This window comes from Bombus fervidus, chromosome 9, assembly GCF_041682495.2.
Source record: "Bombus fervidus isolate BK054 chromosome 9, iyBomFerv1, whole genome shotgun sequence".
Classification (NCBI taxonomy): Eukaryota; Metazoa; Arthropoda; class Insecta; order Hymenoptera; family Apidae; genus Bombus; species Bombus fervidus.
The window spans coordinates 1,991,132-2,008,424 of NC_091525.1; the positions used below are offsets into that span (position 1 = coordinate 1,991,132).

Below are 17,293 nucleotides of genomic sequence, written 5' to 3' on the forward strand. Positions count from 1 at the left end.
ATTATGCAAAATGAACAACAAAAGGAACTGTAAGGAAAACTTGCGCGGGAAACTAAACATAGAAATAAACTTAACTAATAGATCCACATGAGACACTGTTTTGTGTTTTAATAATTATTTTCTAATTTCATTGTTAAGAAAATGTAAAACAACTGATAGATAAAATAAAAAAAGTGAAATATGTACCACAAAGAATTGCACTACCTACTTAATTATATGTATATCTACTTATTCTCACATTACTTTATCTACTTAAATACCACTCTTAATTATGCATACGGTAATTACTAATGTAATATCGGAGAATTATACTACTTAATAATTAAACGATTAAATGATAGTTTATTTACAAAGAATTATTTACAAGATACAGATGTTGATTAGATAGGAAACGATGGTTATTTAACATGAACTAATCGCAACAACGTACTATACTTTAAACAACTAAATAATTAATTTGCAACTCTCGTCACAACGGATCCAACGCTCTCTTTCTCTCACGCGGACCATACTTTCTCGATAACGCTAGCAACACTCTCTCGACAACGCTAACAACACTACTCCCGACAACGCTGACGACACTCTCTCGACAACGCTAGTAACATTACTCTCGACAACGTAACTCGCACTTTCTAGCTTCTCGATTCACACTCTCTGACTTCTCCACTAACACTGACTGTGAATTTGTCTCTCTGCCTTAGCATCCCTTTTGTCCCTTTGTCTTAGTCTCGCCACACGCGTGTGACGCAACCGCTCGTGGCCAGAGTGACGTAGGCCTTTTTTCTGTGAAACTCTTCAACTAAAGGACCGACTACACATTGATGGGCCTGTCGGCACCTCGGCTCGCGACAATGTTTATGGTTTACCCGATATTTTCAGGCCTTTTGGTCCACGATACTACACTAATGTACTGGTATTGTTAATTAATTACTAATGAAGAATTTTGGTCATTTTATATGACTGATTCTATATACACAGCTGAAAAAAAACCGATAAAACGACAGAGTATTGCAACACTAATTGGTAAAATGAATTCAATAAAAATTATTGTTCGTATATCAACAAAAAGCTATTTCAATTATTCGCGACAGTTACACACCGAAATAATATCAAATTAAAAATTAACGTCTGTTTAATTCAACTTCAGACACAGCAGAACGTAATTAATTCTAATATTATTTTTTAAGAAAGTACAATAATTCATAAGAATAAATATATTTGCAACATTAACGAAAACGTCGTTTACACACAATACTAATACAAAATTATGATTTTGCCAGTACGATTCGATATAATGAGACGACAAATACATCGACCAGGAAATAACTACAACTACTGTTATATAGATATATACCACTAATATTAAGAACGAGCATAGTGACAAAGTAGTAAGAATGACTTCCCATACTGTGGATGATGCAGAGGATCGGAAGCCATTAGTAGTTGCTCTCTTCTATGGCAATTTCCGGGCCTCTTCGGCTTGTAGCCTCTTCTTTCTTCGGACGCAATGCCGGCTGAAACTGTCGATCATAATGATCGCTGTTCGTTCCCTTGTGCATGCTCCAGCAATACATAATCGTTCCTTTTGACCCGCTCTCGACTACGACCGCGAAATTCGAAAAATGAATAGTATTCTAACATTCGTGCCAGCTTCATCGTCGATTTTTCAAATAAAATTTCCTAAAACAGGTTGGACACACGAAAACACGCCTATCCGGCCAGAGACTGTGTTAACCTGCCAGCCCTATCTACTTATAATTAACGGACACACCAGAAAATAAACTACCTAGTCCTATATTTAATTCTTTTAGTGTCGACCGAAAGAATTGTACCTAAGCGAAGAATACCAAACCAATCTGATGTAATTTGTTAAGGTTTGAGAAAAAAATCATTAAAAAAGTAAGATTGATATTTACAAAATTCAAAACGAAATATATTATGAAATAAAGGAAGAATAAATCAATACCAATTGTATTTCAATATTTGTTGAAAATCATACTAATAATACTTATTCAAAATCACTAGGAAAAATGGAAAAATCAGTTTTCTTTTATAAATAATACTTGCAAATAAGAAGAATCTTCGTTTGGGCATAGTTTAATGTAGAACACGCAATATAAAGCATAAATATTACATTCTCAATTATTTGTAACAAAATTTCTAATATCAATACACACAACTAAATGATAATCCCATGATGCGCAGTTAGCGTCAAGAGGATTACTTGCACCAAAACAAGTAAGCTAGTATAACATCACTGAAATATCATTCCAATATTATTACAAACATTTATAGTTATCCGGTTATTGAAAATGTGTAATATTTACTTATTATTATTCACACAAATAATTTACTTAGCATTGATGATTATATTGATGAATACAGCGTGTAATCCTTTATTGCACAGATTACAAAGTGTACGTGATCTTCGCACAAGCCCACGAAACATTTTAATCTTGCCTTGTAAATGCAAAATTATTTTGTAAAATATAAAGAGATATTCTATTCTAAACAGTATTATCTAAAACATGTGATTATAATCTCAAGCAAATCTTCCATGTCCAATTTTTATCTTACGCCACTAGCGTTTATACAGTCTCGGCATCAACCATCGCGAAATATAACAAAAAGTTAACCCATAAACAATTTTTTCAATTTATGGAACATCTCACATAGAGCTTCTGTAGAGACATTCAACCATTTATAAGGTTTTATAAATTTATTTTGAGATAAAGTTCTCTCGTGATGCGAATAGTAAAGCGCCGTCGCATACGCAACGATATATCGTTGTAGGCACTTTTCACAAGCGTTGCTAACAACGATATATTGTTGTCCGATACTAAAAGGGTTAAAAGATGGCAAAACAAACACGCCAACACACTCGCTTCACTGTTCTCACACATAATCCAAACACAAGATCCTACACTAGAGAGATATCTCGAGATGCCACTGACAACTGAGTTTGATACACAACTTACAAACTCTAATTTATATACCATTTTCCCGAAATCGACTAACGAAGGCTAGCGACTATTCTGTACAACATGTAATATATTATTTTGATTTTGATTAAATGTATTTCAATTTCAAATTTAATTAAATATCCATAATCACGTTGGGTAAATATTAATAATCATGTGTATATTGTCTAGAGAAATGATATCATAGATTGTATAAAATTTGATGTCACTATTGTATATTTATCGTTAACATATTACTCGTTGAAGTATTTTGACAGCTTATATTGCGATTGTGCATCGATAACACGTGTGAATTCTTTGTTTATAATAATAACAAAGATAACGCAATTTCACAGCCTAACCACACACATACAATATGGAAAATACAATGCGCACGATACGCTAATGTTATGTTAGTCATTGAGAAATTATTAAGCTTATAAACTGTTGTCATCATATCCATTTCCTCCCATTCACATAGCATCTGAGTATGTGAATTCAGAGTTAAGCAGATACACATCTATATAATAATGGTCTAGTAGTCCTTGATATTGCATTTTCTCATATTTTCTTCCTTTTAATGACACTACCTTATAATATACTTCAAATAATTTGATAAATTAATGACTAAAACAAACTCTTGAGTAAAAAGTTCTTAAATAAAGAAGACAACAATAAATGTACTAATTGAAAAAGAGGGTAAAATCCAATGTAAATAATATGAAATTGAACGAATGATAATTGATTCCAAATAAAATATTTAATAGAAATATTCTCAGGCAATCCCTTCATCAAAACATATTCTTTAAGAACAAAGAAGTAGCGAGATTTGCCTGTCGCGAAGTATTTTCTTGCACGTGAAATTTGATATCCTCGGACGGATAAAATTCAACTCTAATATCTTCATATATCAAATTCACACAGCTACATATACTAATTATTAACATTACGTTGTTTATATCGATTCTTCATATGGTAATATTATATAGAGATCATACTGATATATATGTATAATATTAATTATTAATGGATTATTAATACATTATCAACAACCGGACGTGAACTATGCTCGTCAAAAATTCTATGTAATACAACCAGCTACCCGTGTCGATTCAGAGCTTTCATCCTACGACATAATTGAATAGCAAGAGGAACAAAAATGCATGCGACTCACGATTAGACGCGAAGGATGTTGTCATCGATGTTGTGGTTCAGGAGAAATCATTGTGAAGATCATCGGTAAACAGGAATCACCGAATCCCACGCAAGAGACGAAGACTGGAAGAAATCTGTAACAAAACATAGAATATTACGATTTGTCCATAAAGACAATATTAATTCTTTAAAATGTGTGAAATAACAAAAGATGGACGGCGATTAAACGAAGGAAGAGGAGAAAAAACTTTAACAGAACATGTTAACTATTATAATTTATTCTTAACATCACACTGTTGATTGTTAAAAGAATTTAGGATAATGAGAAATAAAGTTCTTTAAACTTGACAATAAAAAGAACTGAAATTCTCATAAAAACTAATTTAGAAATGACTTTAATGACATTTAAACCAAGTTAAATACCTTTTTATTTAATTAATATACTTCAATATTATTATGGACATTAAAAAATATTTCTCAATATCGTGAAGTGCCTATAAATATTCCATAATATAATTGACTTCTAAAAATTGTACTCTGAATGTCTCGTCATTAGAGATTGAAATACATGTGCTTTCTTCGTTGGTTAAACACAGCTGCGCAATACCAAAAAAAAATGCAATGCGCAGAACGTGTCTGTGATTATTAAAAAAAGTGACTAACAGCATTATTACTGGAGATTCGCGACATACATATATAGCAAAATGTAAAAAGTATTTCAATATCTTATACAAATATGTTTTCCATTATTTTAAAATAAATTAAATGTTACCAAATGTCCATAAAAAGCTATCGAATTCATCATCAATCATGGCGTCCTTTTGAGTTTCATGGCGTCCCTCTAATACCTCGAAGTTTTCCTCGCAATCAAGGAATAATCTACGCAATAGAAAACCAAAACATTAAAATAAATATATGAATAGAACAAATTATACAAAAATTAAACCATGATTAAGGTCAAATTGCATTTTGGAAGCTTGTCATTACGAGCTATCGGAGACTGTAACGCTCGAAAACATGTGGTAGAAATAACTAAAACCGAGTTCAGGACAGTCACGTTTACAGTGCGTTCTGTAAATTCGGAAATGCCGATCTCGCGTGGTTTTACTTCGTCGTTTGTCCACGTCGACGATTGTACAAAGAATAATCGAGTAGGCTCGACGTCGCAGCCGCGAAAAGGGTCAAAGCCCGCTAGCTTAGAATTATAATAGATTCTAATAAATTATTGAAGAAAACGTACGTTAATTAAATGAAGTTAACACTAGTTTATTTATGGGGTGAAAGAATGATTATGAAAGTACATACTACGTAGTAGAAAGATCGGCAATAATCGTGAAGATACACGGACACACGTCTAATCGCTTTGTTTATCCACACTGGAATGACACTCCGCGCCGCGATTTACCTACGAACTTCGATTTGCAAGAAGTGGGGAGCTCGCCGGCAAGCCAAGGGTAAATAAACTGTGCCTAAGGATATATATGTTTTCAGTAGGAAGCATATTCTGTATCTAATAAAGAAACGATAGGTCAGACTGAATCGCGAGATGCACGTTTAAAGTAAACATACATGCGATAATGTGTATAATTTAGTCTGACGAAATTTATGCAGTCGAAACGTGAATATCTAAGCATAGAAATTTGATATAGGTAACTGTCGTAATTTAATTGGTTCAAATAAACTTAATTAATAGGTAGAAATCATATTGGCACTTTATAGCATTTAATTTTCATTTAATATATAATATAAGTAATATTAATATAACCATCATGCAGTAATATTAATATAATCATCATGCAGTATGTGTTTTGTTAAATGAAGATTTAGGATAGTCGGTAACAAGAAATTATAAATAATTGTGTTTGACTGCATGCGACAAAAAATGTATGCGACAAAAAATGCATGCGACTCACGATTAAACGCGAAGGATGTTATCATCGATGTTGTTGTTCAGAAGTCATTGTGAAGACCATCGGTAAATAGAAATCACCGAATCCCACGCAAGAGACCAAGACTGGAAGAAATCTGTAACAAAACATAGAATATCACGATTTGTCCATAAAGACAATATTAATTCTTTAAAATGTGTGAAATAACAAAAGATTGACGTCGATTAAATGAAGGAAGAGGAGTAAAAATTTTAACAGAACATGTTAAATATTATAATTTATTTTTAACATCATACTGTTGATTGTTCAAAGAATTTAGGATAATGAGAAATGAAACTCTTTGAACTTGACAATAAAAAGAACTGAAATGCTCATAAAAACTAGTTACTATAAAAATTGGAATTCTGGTATAAAAATTTATAATTTAGAAATGACTTTAATAACATCTAAACCAAGTTAAATACCTTTTTATTTAATTAATATACTTAAATATTATTATGGACTTTAAAAAATATTTCTTAATATCGGGAAATGCCTATGAATATTCCATAATATAAATGACTTCTAAATGTCTCGTCACCCGAGATTCAAATACATGTACTTCGAAATAACGAAATATGGCGTGCTTTCTTCGTTGGTTAAACACAGCTGCGCAATACCAAAAAAAATGCAATGCGCAGAACGTGTCTGTGATTATTGAAAAAAGTGACTAACAGCATTATTACTGAAGATTCGCGACATACATATGTAGCAAAATGTAAAAAGTATTTCAATATCTTATTCAAATATGCTTTCCATTAGTTTAAGATAAATTAAATGTTACCAAATATCCATAAAAGGTATCGGATTCATCAGCAGTCATGGCGTTCGTTTAAATTTCATGGCGTTCCTCTAATACCTCATAGTTTTTCTCGCAATCAAGCAATAATCTACGCAAAAGAAGACCAAAACACTACAATAAATGTATTGATAGAACAAATTATACAAAAATTAAACCAGAACTAAGGTCAAATTACCTGTTTGAAGCTTGTTATTATACGTATGTATGTACTAGCTAATCGCTTTGAACATCGACACTAGAATGCATCTCCGCATCGCGGTTTGCCCAGTGAATTTCGGATGGCGGAGTGGGGCAGAGGAGACTCGCCGGCAAGTCGAGCATACATAAACTATACTCAAGGATATGTATTTCACTACATGTGGTCGAAAGGGAAAAGGTTACGAAGAGAAGCGAGATCATTATAAATAATGTGATCTTTACAATCGATCAGTGATTTATATAAAAGAAACCACCATTTGTGTTAAAATAAAGCGTTATCTATTGAAATTGTGTCTCGGTTAAAGGTTATAGTGTAAGCTATTGGTGATTCGGGCAGTCAAGTAGGAATACGAACACATGTAACATAAACGAAATAATTTCGAAAAATTGTTTAATTCCGATATAACACTCTCTGGCGAACTATTAAATAAACGTGTATTAATCAAGCAAACAAAGTAATCTATGAAAGGTGAAAAATTAGTACGTAGATGACATCACCCACTTGAAACAAAATGGATGACATGGTGCGGGAGATTGAAGTATTACACGCTATAAAACTACAACGTAAGTAAGTACTTACTTATTTTTTCAGACTCTTTAACTGCCCTACAAAGTCTTGCATCTCTTAAAATAACTATCCAAATTAACTTCTATATTCTTGAAACTAAGAGCAAATACGATAAATTTGTTTGCGAAAGTTTTAATAATAGCTTAATTAAATTCTATTGAATTCTGTTTAACAGAAACAGCTATTAAAGTCAGGTTACTTTTGATATATCGTAGAACCTCGTTTAGCCGCCTCGTTTATATGAACAAGTTAATGTTGAACCTTTATTATCCAAATTACTATCGAGTAATTTCGTAATACGTATAATCACTTATTCTGATAATGAGTATATTAATATGTATATGAAATTCAAAATGATGATCATTCAACATATGAATTTGTAAATACATGAAATTCAAGTTCGTTTATCAACTATGATAAATTCATAAATATAATAGATATAGATTAATATAGATATTAATAGTATTTGATATACCAAAAAATGTTAGATTATTGGCAGAAAGTGATCAATAAGATTAAACCTATTTTACCAGAAATGAATATTGACTATCTATTTGTCTCTAAATAAATTTACTTATAAGCAAACTGGATAATTAATTTTATATGATGTGTAAACATGTAAATGTTTCTGTGGATGTTCGTGACATGTAATGTAATGTAGGATTTTTTTGGATATATACTGAATTTGTTTATGATTATTCATGGTATGTGTTACGTCGCGAGGCTTAGTATGGTTCGTGTTCCTAACCGTCTCTCGCGGTCCTCCAGCGTCATATACGAATCGTCTCATCTTCCCGACGAGACATACAATGTATCGACGAGCGTGTCACGTAAAATAATAAAAAAGAAAAAAGAAAAAAAGGAAGGAAAAATAGAAGACGTAAAATAAAAGATAAAAAACTAAAATAAAGAAATACAGACAGAATTTATTTCTTCACACTTGGTTTACACTTGACTTCCGAACTCTAGAAGCGACTTTTTAAGACTGACGCTCTTACAATTTCACCTTTAAAAACTGATTTGTTTCTTTCTTTGTCATCCCTCAATATCCCCACTATCCACGCGTTTGTTAGCCGTTCTCGAATATTCGGCGAAAGGACCGTTGGGATATTGAGGGTTCATTGAGCACTTCGCCTCGCCGACATACACTGTCGCCGAGTGCGGCCGCATCTTTATTTCTATCATCAGCCCATCGGTTCCGAAGCGCGGCCCGGTCTCTGATGTAGATCGAGGTGTAGTTGATGTTACAAGCGCACGGTTGCCGCCCGGCCGCGAGTTCCAGAAACGTCGATTTTGGTCCGTTCTTTATTTTCACAAAGAAATCGGCACACGTGATTGTCACGTAAAATAATAAAAAAACACAAAAAATAATAAAAAAAACATAAAAAAAAGACAGAATTTATTTCTTCACACTTGATTTACACTTGACTTCCGAACTCTAGGAGCGACTTTTTAAGACTGAAGCTCTTACAATTCCGCCTTTAAAAACTGATTTGTTTCTTTCTTTGTCATCCCTCAATATCCCCACTATCCACGCGTTTGTTAGCCGTTCTCGAATATTCGGCAAAAGGACCGTTGGGATATTGAAGGTTCATTGAGCACTTCGCCTCGCCGACATACACTGTCGCCGAGTGCGGCCGCATCTTTATTTCTATCATCAGCGGTTCCGAAGCGCGGCTCGGTCTTTGATGTAGATCGAGGTGTAGTTGATGTTACATGATCATCGGCGCGAGCGGTGGCGTGATCCGAGCGTGGTGGGGGTCGTCTCCCCGAGAGGACAAGGAATTTATCCTAGGGCAGTTAGTCTCAGTTCAAAATTCATATTGCATACATCGAAAGCCCTGACGAATAAAATCGCTAGTCTAACGAATATCGAAAAATATCAAAAGTCAAGTTCTCGGTGCTCTACCCATCAAATCGATCAACCTTCGGGTCAATCAATTATTGTACTTTCCAGCACGACGAAGTCAAACAGTATCTGTCGACGCAACAAGTATTGTAGGCTGGTTAAATAAATAGATATAGATTATATAACTGTAGATTCCAGTTATATTCAAAACCAAACACCTCTATTATCCCATAAGAAATAAGGGGATCGCCCTGCTCGTGGTGTCGATTCGTTTAATCGTAACGGGAATTTACAACTCCCGTTGACGCGCTTGAACGCTACCGCGTCTCCTCGCGACTGGACGAAAATACAGTATGTGTGGATTTTTCGTCACATATTCGTGGTACATGTAAACTTCTCTATGGGCATCTGTATTCTGTGAAATTTTTCGTCAACAGTCGTGGTATTTATATTTGTGAATTATTTACATGGGCTAGCTTGTGTGTTGTATGTTACTGATTAATACATGTTATATACATGATTATTATATATCTCTGTATGGTACTTGATTACAAATTTAGACAGCAAGTGTCTTTTAAATATTCACAATATGTATATGCTATGTTCTACCGATATCTGATTTCAAAATAATCGTCTTAAAAGGCTATCGTAAAAACCAAACTGCCATCATAAAGATCTTTTCCCAATAATTTATCTGTACTTTATCCTTTACACTCGCATTCTATAGTAACAGTTGTTCCACAGTATTATTTATTTTTGAGAAACTGCAACGATATCTTTTATTTACCCTGCAGTCATTTCGATTACGTGACCATTCGGGAGGATCAAAGGTTTGCATGACATAAAACAACCAGTAATTAAAAGATCTATACAAGGCATTCGTTGACCGGACCTTATATTGCGCTTGCTATGCACGCAATTTACAACAGCCATTGCTATATAATTTTTTGCAAACTAAAAACGATCGGTTTATGCAACTCCATTTCGTTTGTTCAAAATCACGCTAGCCAATTGCATGATGTTTCAAGATCTCTTACATTGGAGAAAATCACGTTATTAATTTAATTATTTAATCCAACTATTAGTAAAAGATAGAAACAAATTGTAAGTAACATTCTCAATGTTATCTTGCTTGGTCAATCATAAGATCGATACTTCAGAAATGAAATATGTATTAGTTTTCTTTACCTCGATCTTCTTTATTCCTTCTTTTTTACTTCAGTTACTCCCATCGAAAATATCTTCGAGGACAATGAAAATGCATTTATTGTTTTAACTGGTAAGGAAACACTGCTGAGAACTAGAACACGGGACCTGTTATATTTCTTAAAGAATCAGCTGCTTTCGGCCTATTGGAAAGGCTACGTATCTCACGGAACTGTGTCACGAAAAATTACATTATCGGATTTGTGTGCTCGATTATCGACCGAAATGGCAATAATTTCTGCATATTTTTGCAAGATTGATTTAATTTCTCTTTTTACGAAATTTATATGTATTTCACAATTTCCTACATAATTTGAAATGTTAACATACCACTAAATTCAAAATAAGATCCTGACCTGATTGATTTTATTAGTACTAACAAGTTATCAAAACAGACGCAAGTATTGTTCCATGTAATAAATATTCAAGTCAATTTCACATCACTTTTGACACACATTTACCCCATTAAGATGGCACTAGAACACAAAACGCCGCTTGTTAATCGTCACGAGATTACACCCTATGCTTCAGCAGTGATAATGAAAACTTCGGTGGAAATGTGATAATGAGCGTGATTAACGACAAACGACGCTTTTTCTCATTCACTTCTTATTCTTGGCTATGGTTCGTTGCCTCCAATACGCCGGGTAGCCGTGCGCTGCGTGTATTAATTAACAGAGTTCGACTTCCGTCGAGAGGTTGGTTTGCTCCGAATCCAATGGTTAGGAAGTACGATCAGTTGTACACCGTGACAAATCGATATCGCTTTTGAGTTGTATCTTTATAAACGGAACGCTGGAAAATACAGGAAAGGTCAAAGTACTCTCTTCGGTGGGTATTCAACTGTAATGTTTGAAATGTAGGTAGAAATTATCGCCGTTGCTAAATGACGATTATATTAGTCGCGAAAGTCTACGTACATCTAGCGAAGTTTGTTTACCTGATTTACCAATGAAATTAAAAACGCATTTTGTTATAAAGTTATTTATTCTCGGGTAGTTTTTAGTAACTGGTATATTTTCGTGCGTAAAATACCAGGATTGATCAAAAACACACACAATGCGATTTAGGAGGGTATTAGTGGAACTGCATAAACGATATTTTCCGTAAACGTATGCGCATTAATTATTCTTTCGATGACAAAGCTAACGATAACAAAAATTATTTTATGCGAAGAAATGTAGCTAACTGCCATTTTAAGAAAGGTAATTTTATATGGAGTTCCACTTGCAAAAAATTGTTTATTATTATAAAATATATTTTTTGTATACAGCAAACGTATATGAAGCAACATAAATATATTATTTAATTGATAAATTAACTAGAGTTTATCGAACATGTTTTTATTAATTACTTTGATAAAATATAATTAAATTATTAAATCGTAATTTTAATAGTAGGTATTTAATCGCATATTCACTGGGTTAATAGTATGAGTTTCATTGCGTGTATTTTTCTGACAGCGCACTCTTTGAAATGTCGTTATAATTGTATCGTATACGGAATTAAATACATTATTTCTCATTAAGTATCCGTGTTATATTGTCACACGGTTTATTTTTCAGTGATTACGTTTCAGCTGCCTATCAGCCAATTTTACATGCCGGTAATTCCTACTACGGATTTGGAAAACGATTCGCACGATTTTAATGCCACCACACGGTTCGCTCAGTATTTTTCACAAATTTGTGGTCCAGTTAATTCCACAGTTTTTCGACTAACCCCGTGAAACATGACGTGTACCAAACGTGAGAATCCCAGTCTATCTGCAATGTATATACAATACTTTATTTTGTTGTTGTTGTTAGACCTATCGCCGGGTATGATACAGAATGTAAGCGGATAACCATAAAATTATAGGATGACAGAATCGATATCGCAACAAGAACGTTTGGATAGCTAGTCCTGTAGGATTTATGAATAGATATAGGGTTTATATGATAAACCTCTAAGAAGGGTATATCATCTCATCTTTTAATTTATAATATAAACCTGGTTGTGTAATGCTGAATGAACTTTGTTAATCAAAACTTATCATAATTTAGATAAAATGTTATTTCAAAACTATATTTTATTCTTATTACGAAAAAGCTACCCTATCGTTACATATACCCCTTTAAATAGCACAACTACGTCAAATTTTTTTCATAAGGATATGTCGGCGATATTTAAGTGTTCAAATTTTTGCTGTTAGAGCAATTCAGCGAAACACACGTGCAGTGTTTCTGCATAGCAAACCTGCATACCTCATGCAGTGACTCCATGCCGCATTATGTAATATTCACGAAACGATCTGTCAGATTTTCATTGGCGTTCTTCGTGTCGCTATCTGCACCTACGATACTCTGATAGCGATATTATACATATATGACATAGCATTGACTTCCATGATATAACATTTTATTTATTATAACATTACAGAATACTAATTAGTAAATTTAAAGCTCAATAAACGCATTAATGTTTTCTATTTATTTATACATCTATTTTTATTTATAGGATATTTAAAGATATAAAACGACATAGATATTTACGATACACGGGATATTTAAAACAAGGGATGGCTCTACAGAACCTTTAAAACATTCAATGCGAAACGTTGATAATAACTCTGCCCAGTTATTCGTCGTATCCATCAAAATAGACGCTTGAAATACAATTTTTAAAGAGTGTAACTTGATTCCTCTTCGACTGTCACCTACACCTGTTAAACATTGATATGTTTCATGAACTCCTCTCGTCGGAGAACTCAATTACATTTCGATTCTCGTTCCATACGGTTTACGCATTTCATTTCTCACGTTTCGTGCAGCCACGAGATATCCTTTTTTATCTTCTGGGAGTTCCTGGCTCGTCCATCGCTTCCATTTTGGCCAGCATAACGATGAATCCGATAGCGTAACCACAACCACGCGAATGTAGGAAAATTTTGTCTAGTCTCGATCGTTTATCGGACCCAGTACGTGACTGACGTATCGATGCATCATCCACCAATGGCTGTATAAAGTTAAATGTCAGTTGTCGAAGCTATATTTTTTTTTAATTCCTGTATTTTGCGTCGTAATTAGCGTTTGGTAAAATGACAATGATAAATAATAAATTTACGTTATTATTTGCAAAAATGCAACATTGCATAGGCAATTTTTCGAAATTTAACTTATTAACTACACAATTTCTATTGTAAAATACAATAATGAATAGAAACGTAATGCCTCGTTGATATGCATAACATATTCAAAGTCGAGACCCATAAGACTTTTAAACGAGCATATTCCAATTTTATATAAACACGATTTTACTCACAAAGATTATAGATACAGAATAACTACACAATATACATTTCAACATGGAAATTAGATCTCACAAATTTTATATTATCGGCAAAATCGGATAGAACGTCACGCACATATTGTATATTTGACACGTAAAATAACCTGAGCTGGTTTTATAGGCTATACAAGCATAATCAATAATCAGCTTCTCTCTGCTCTACATCGTTATCATAAACCAACTCATTGGATGTTAATTGGGCATGAGAGCAGCGACATGTCGCGATAAAGATTCATTGCGTGCGTGTAATCTCTAGAATATGAATGTTGAAGAATTACTTTTACGTAGGTCGAATTATCCTAAGCATTTAACCTCTTAGGTTCGGTTGAATTTTGTACGGAGTTGTTCCTCTGTACGGCAGAGTTTGACGCGAATTACGCGTGAATGATACTGCGGCACTGCAATGTGTGACGGATAATGCTGTTCTCTGTGTAAGCACATTGGAACGAGAATTTTGATAATTAAATTATAATTTTTCTTAAAGATATGACGCATATACTTTAACTTTAATAATTTACTTTAATAATTAATAATACAATCGAGCGTGATATATTTTAAAGCACGGCAAGACACACGGACCCACGTCACAATTTTCACACTCATAGCGAGCTAGTGCTTTTCAAATTGCTTTTCGTTTTCTATTTTCTAGCGACATTTTCAGGTCGGAGATTCTAAAAAATGACAAGGATACGGATCGGCATGTTAAAATGAGCATTTAATAATTGTATTTTTATTGTAACGAAAAGCAACAATTGATATCTGACACTGGCATATCAAAAGCAAAGACTATATATTCTGTCTGTATATTATTAACACTGTTATAAAACGTTGCAAGAACAAAAAAAGTGTGAAGCAAGACAAATGAAATAGATCATTTAGTTCAAACCGCGAAAGCCAATGTAGTGGCGCATCGTATCTAAGAGATTAAACAGATATAGCGATCAAACGAATTTGATTCCTCAAACTTGAGATATCTTTTGATATTAAAATAATGTATTCAAAAAATGAAAAAACATACAAATCGAAAATAATTGCAGCAAGATTGATCAATTGGACCATAGGTAACACTGTTTTCCATATGATTGACATGCAGATACTTTGTTGAAGTTTTCTGAACATTTACCTATTCCTATGGTATATTACTTTGCTATATCTTCTTAGAAGATATCCCCCAGTTTTAAGCGATTTGATTCTGACTTTTTCAAATTTGATTTTATACTTCACAGTGCTGTGATGTTCTGGTACAGCTGAATGTATATACCAAATAATGCATCTTCTACGTTCTTTGAACCTAGTGCTCACCATTGATCCGCGACGTGAATACAGCTAACTTATAAACACAAACTAAATGACCAATAACAGCGTCAGTGTGTCTTGGGAAGCCTAATAAAACTAAGCGTAACTAGCGAAGTGCTAGAACGCGAAAACAATTGGATAAAGCTTAAACTCGCAAGCTTCGATTAATAGTTGAAACAATCCAGGCTGTGAAAACCTCAAAACTTTCATTAGGATTGATTGACTTCCTGTGTCAGGATTTAAAACCTCTGCTCCTTTTTAGTAAAAGCGTAAAAAGGTAAATTAAGATAATGTAATGGTATTTCCTAGCAGATGGGATTCGAATCCAGGATAATAATTTTGTCGAGACACTTTTCTTATTTTTTCGTTATTCAATTTATATTATTTTCCTTGCTAATAATACGCTATATGGATTAGTTCATCAAAGAGACTGTTTACCATAATTCATTGTTCAAGCTTAGAACGAACTTGAAATCTACCGCCGCTATTCTTTCTTAAACGGGTGGTTTTTGCGCGGTGCATTAACAGCCACTCCGTCGGTTAACCGGACAAGAAGCGAGACGCTCACGTTCTCCCTCTATCGCTAATTAACAAGTGTACGTTAAACGAGGGAGTCGCGTGTTTGCGCATGCCGTTTCGCTAAGGCGGCGCGCATAATGCTCGAAGCGTAAAGAGGTTCTTGCAAAGTGTCGCGAGTCGAGTCTGGTCGACTTTTGAATGGCTTTTTCACACCCTGCCACGGTAGCCAACTATGCGTCCTGTTTATAGCGCGCTCGAATTAATGCGAAACTACCGACCGATTAATAGTATTTGCAGAGCGTTTCCATATGTCGCAGACCAGCTATGAAAGTGTTTACTTTCCCTTTTTACTTTCTTGCCTTGACTCGTGTGTTTTCTTTTTTTTCTTCTTTAGTTTTTTTTCTAAACTATTCGTTCAGAAACGTGGTTCTTTCTCTACTCCAAACTGTCAGTGTATTTTTCTAATTTGCAATTATCTTTGTCGTATTATTCTTTCATCTTCAGAAATAACATCGAACAAATTATTTTGACAGAAATAATCGAAAACATTTCACAAGTCACTCGTTTGAAGAATCTCATAGTCGAGAGTCATTTAAGAAATTGAAATTATCATTTATCGAACACATTTATCATTCACATTCATCCCGTTTCGGTGTTCGCACCCTATCGTGTAAAAATCGCTTTTTTATTCCAAACAAGCCATGCGTTCGGAGTAGCAGAAACAACTATATTTACCTTACAAAGGTTATTCGTCAACCATAGGAACCAAAACAAAACAAAAAGCGAAGGACAAAACAATGTTCGTTAAAAAAGTTCACAGCAGCATTCACCGCTGGAGACAATGAACGCACGATGCAATACGCTTTGGCGCGCAGCCACTTTGTTCCGTAGACGACCGATTCGGCCTGGATCGAAGTAATTAAGCGAAACAATTCAAAATCGCGACGCGATCCTGCATTGACGAAGATGATAGATTTCACGGAGTGGCACAAACTGAAACAGGCGAGCGCGTAAAACCACGAGTGATATGGAAATACGAGCTACGCGAAGGGAAGGTTAAAAATGTGTACGTACCAAAAGTCAGAAATTAGAGTGTACAGATGTCATTGTGTTATTTACATGACAGACATAAACGTTAGCACAATGACAGCGATGCTATTGCTGGCAATGGTTGAGAACGAAGAATTGAATGAAACTAAACAATACGGATACAAATAAAAACTTCCATTTTTTAAATAACTCTATGTAACTGGTGAGACGACGTGCTAAAATGAATGTACTTTTAATATGCTTGAACAAAAATAGTATGGAGAAAGAGATAGAATTAATTAAAACACATATGTCATGAGCTTTCCTTAGCATTACCATATAAAATACAATTTTGGACATGAGAACGGTACCGTCAAAAGTATTTCGGATACCTTCTGAATAAAATATGTCAATTTATTTCCATTGCGCATTACATTCATATATAATTTTACA

The 17,293-nt window shown here is 33.9% G+C and overlaps 2 long non-coding RNA genes across 3 annotated transcripts in view; one reads left to right on the forward strand and one right to left on the reverse strand.

The window, feature by feature from the left end:
• Window positions 1–375: 375 nt before the first annotated feature.
• LOC139990903 (uncharacterized) lies at window positions 376–5,526 on the reverse strand. Of its 2 annotated transcripts, none has more exons than XR_011800685.1 (4): window positions 5,421–5,526; window positions 4,888–4,994; window positions 4,116–4,249; window positions 376–3,444 (listed from the first exon to the last, which is right to left on the reverse strand). It is a non-coding gene; the product is annotated as an uncharacterized lncRNA (long non-coding RNA). The 2 variants fall into 2 exon arrangements; XR_011800686.1 differs by having other exon boundaries at window positions 376–1,600; window positions 4,135–4,249; window positions 5,421–5,525.
• Window positions 5,527–6,846: 1,320 nt separating this feature from the next.
• Window positions 6,847–17,293, forward strand: part of LOC139990901 (uncharacterized) — a 44,461-nt gene continuing 34,014 nt past the window's right edge. Inside the window, exon 1 of the long non-coding RNA XR_011800684.1 lies at window positions 6,847–7,607. This is a non-coding gene — a long non-coding RNA (uncharacterized lncRNA). The remainder of the gene's footprint in view (window positions 7,608–17,293) is intronic.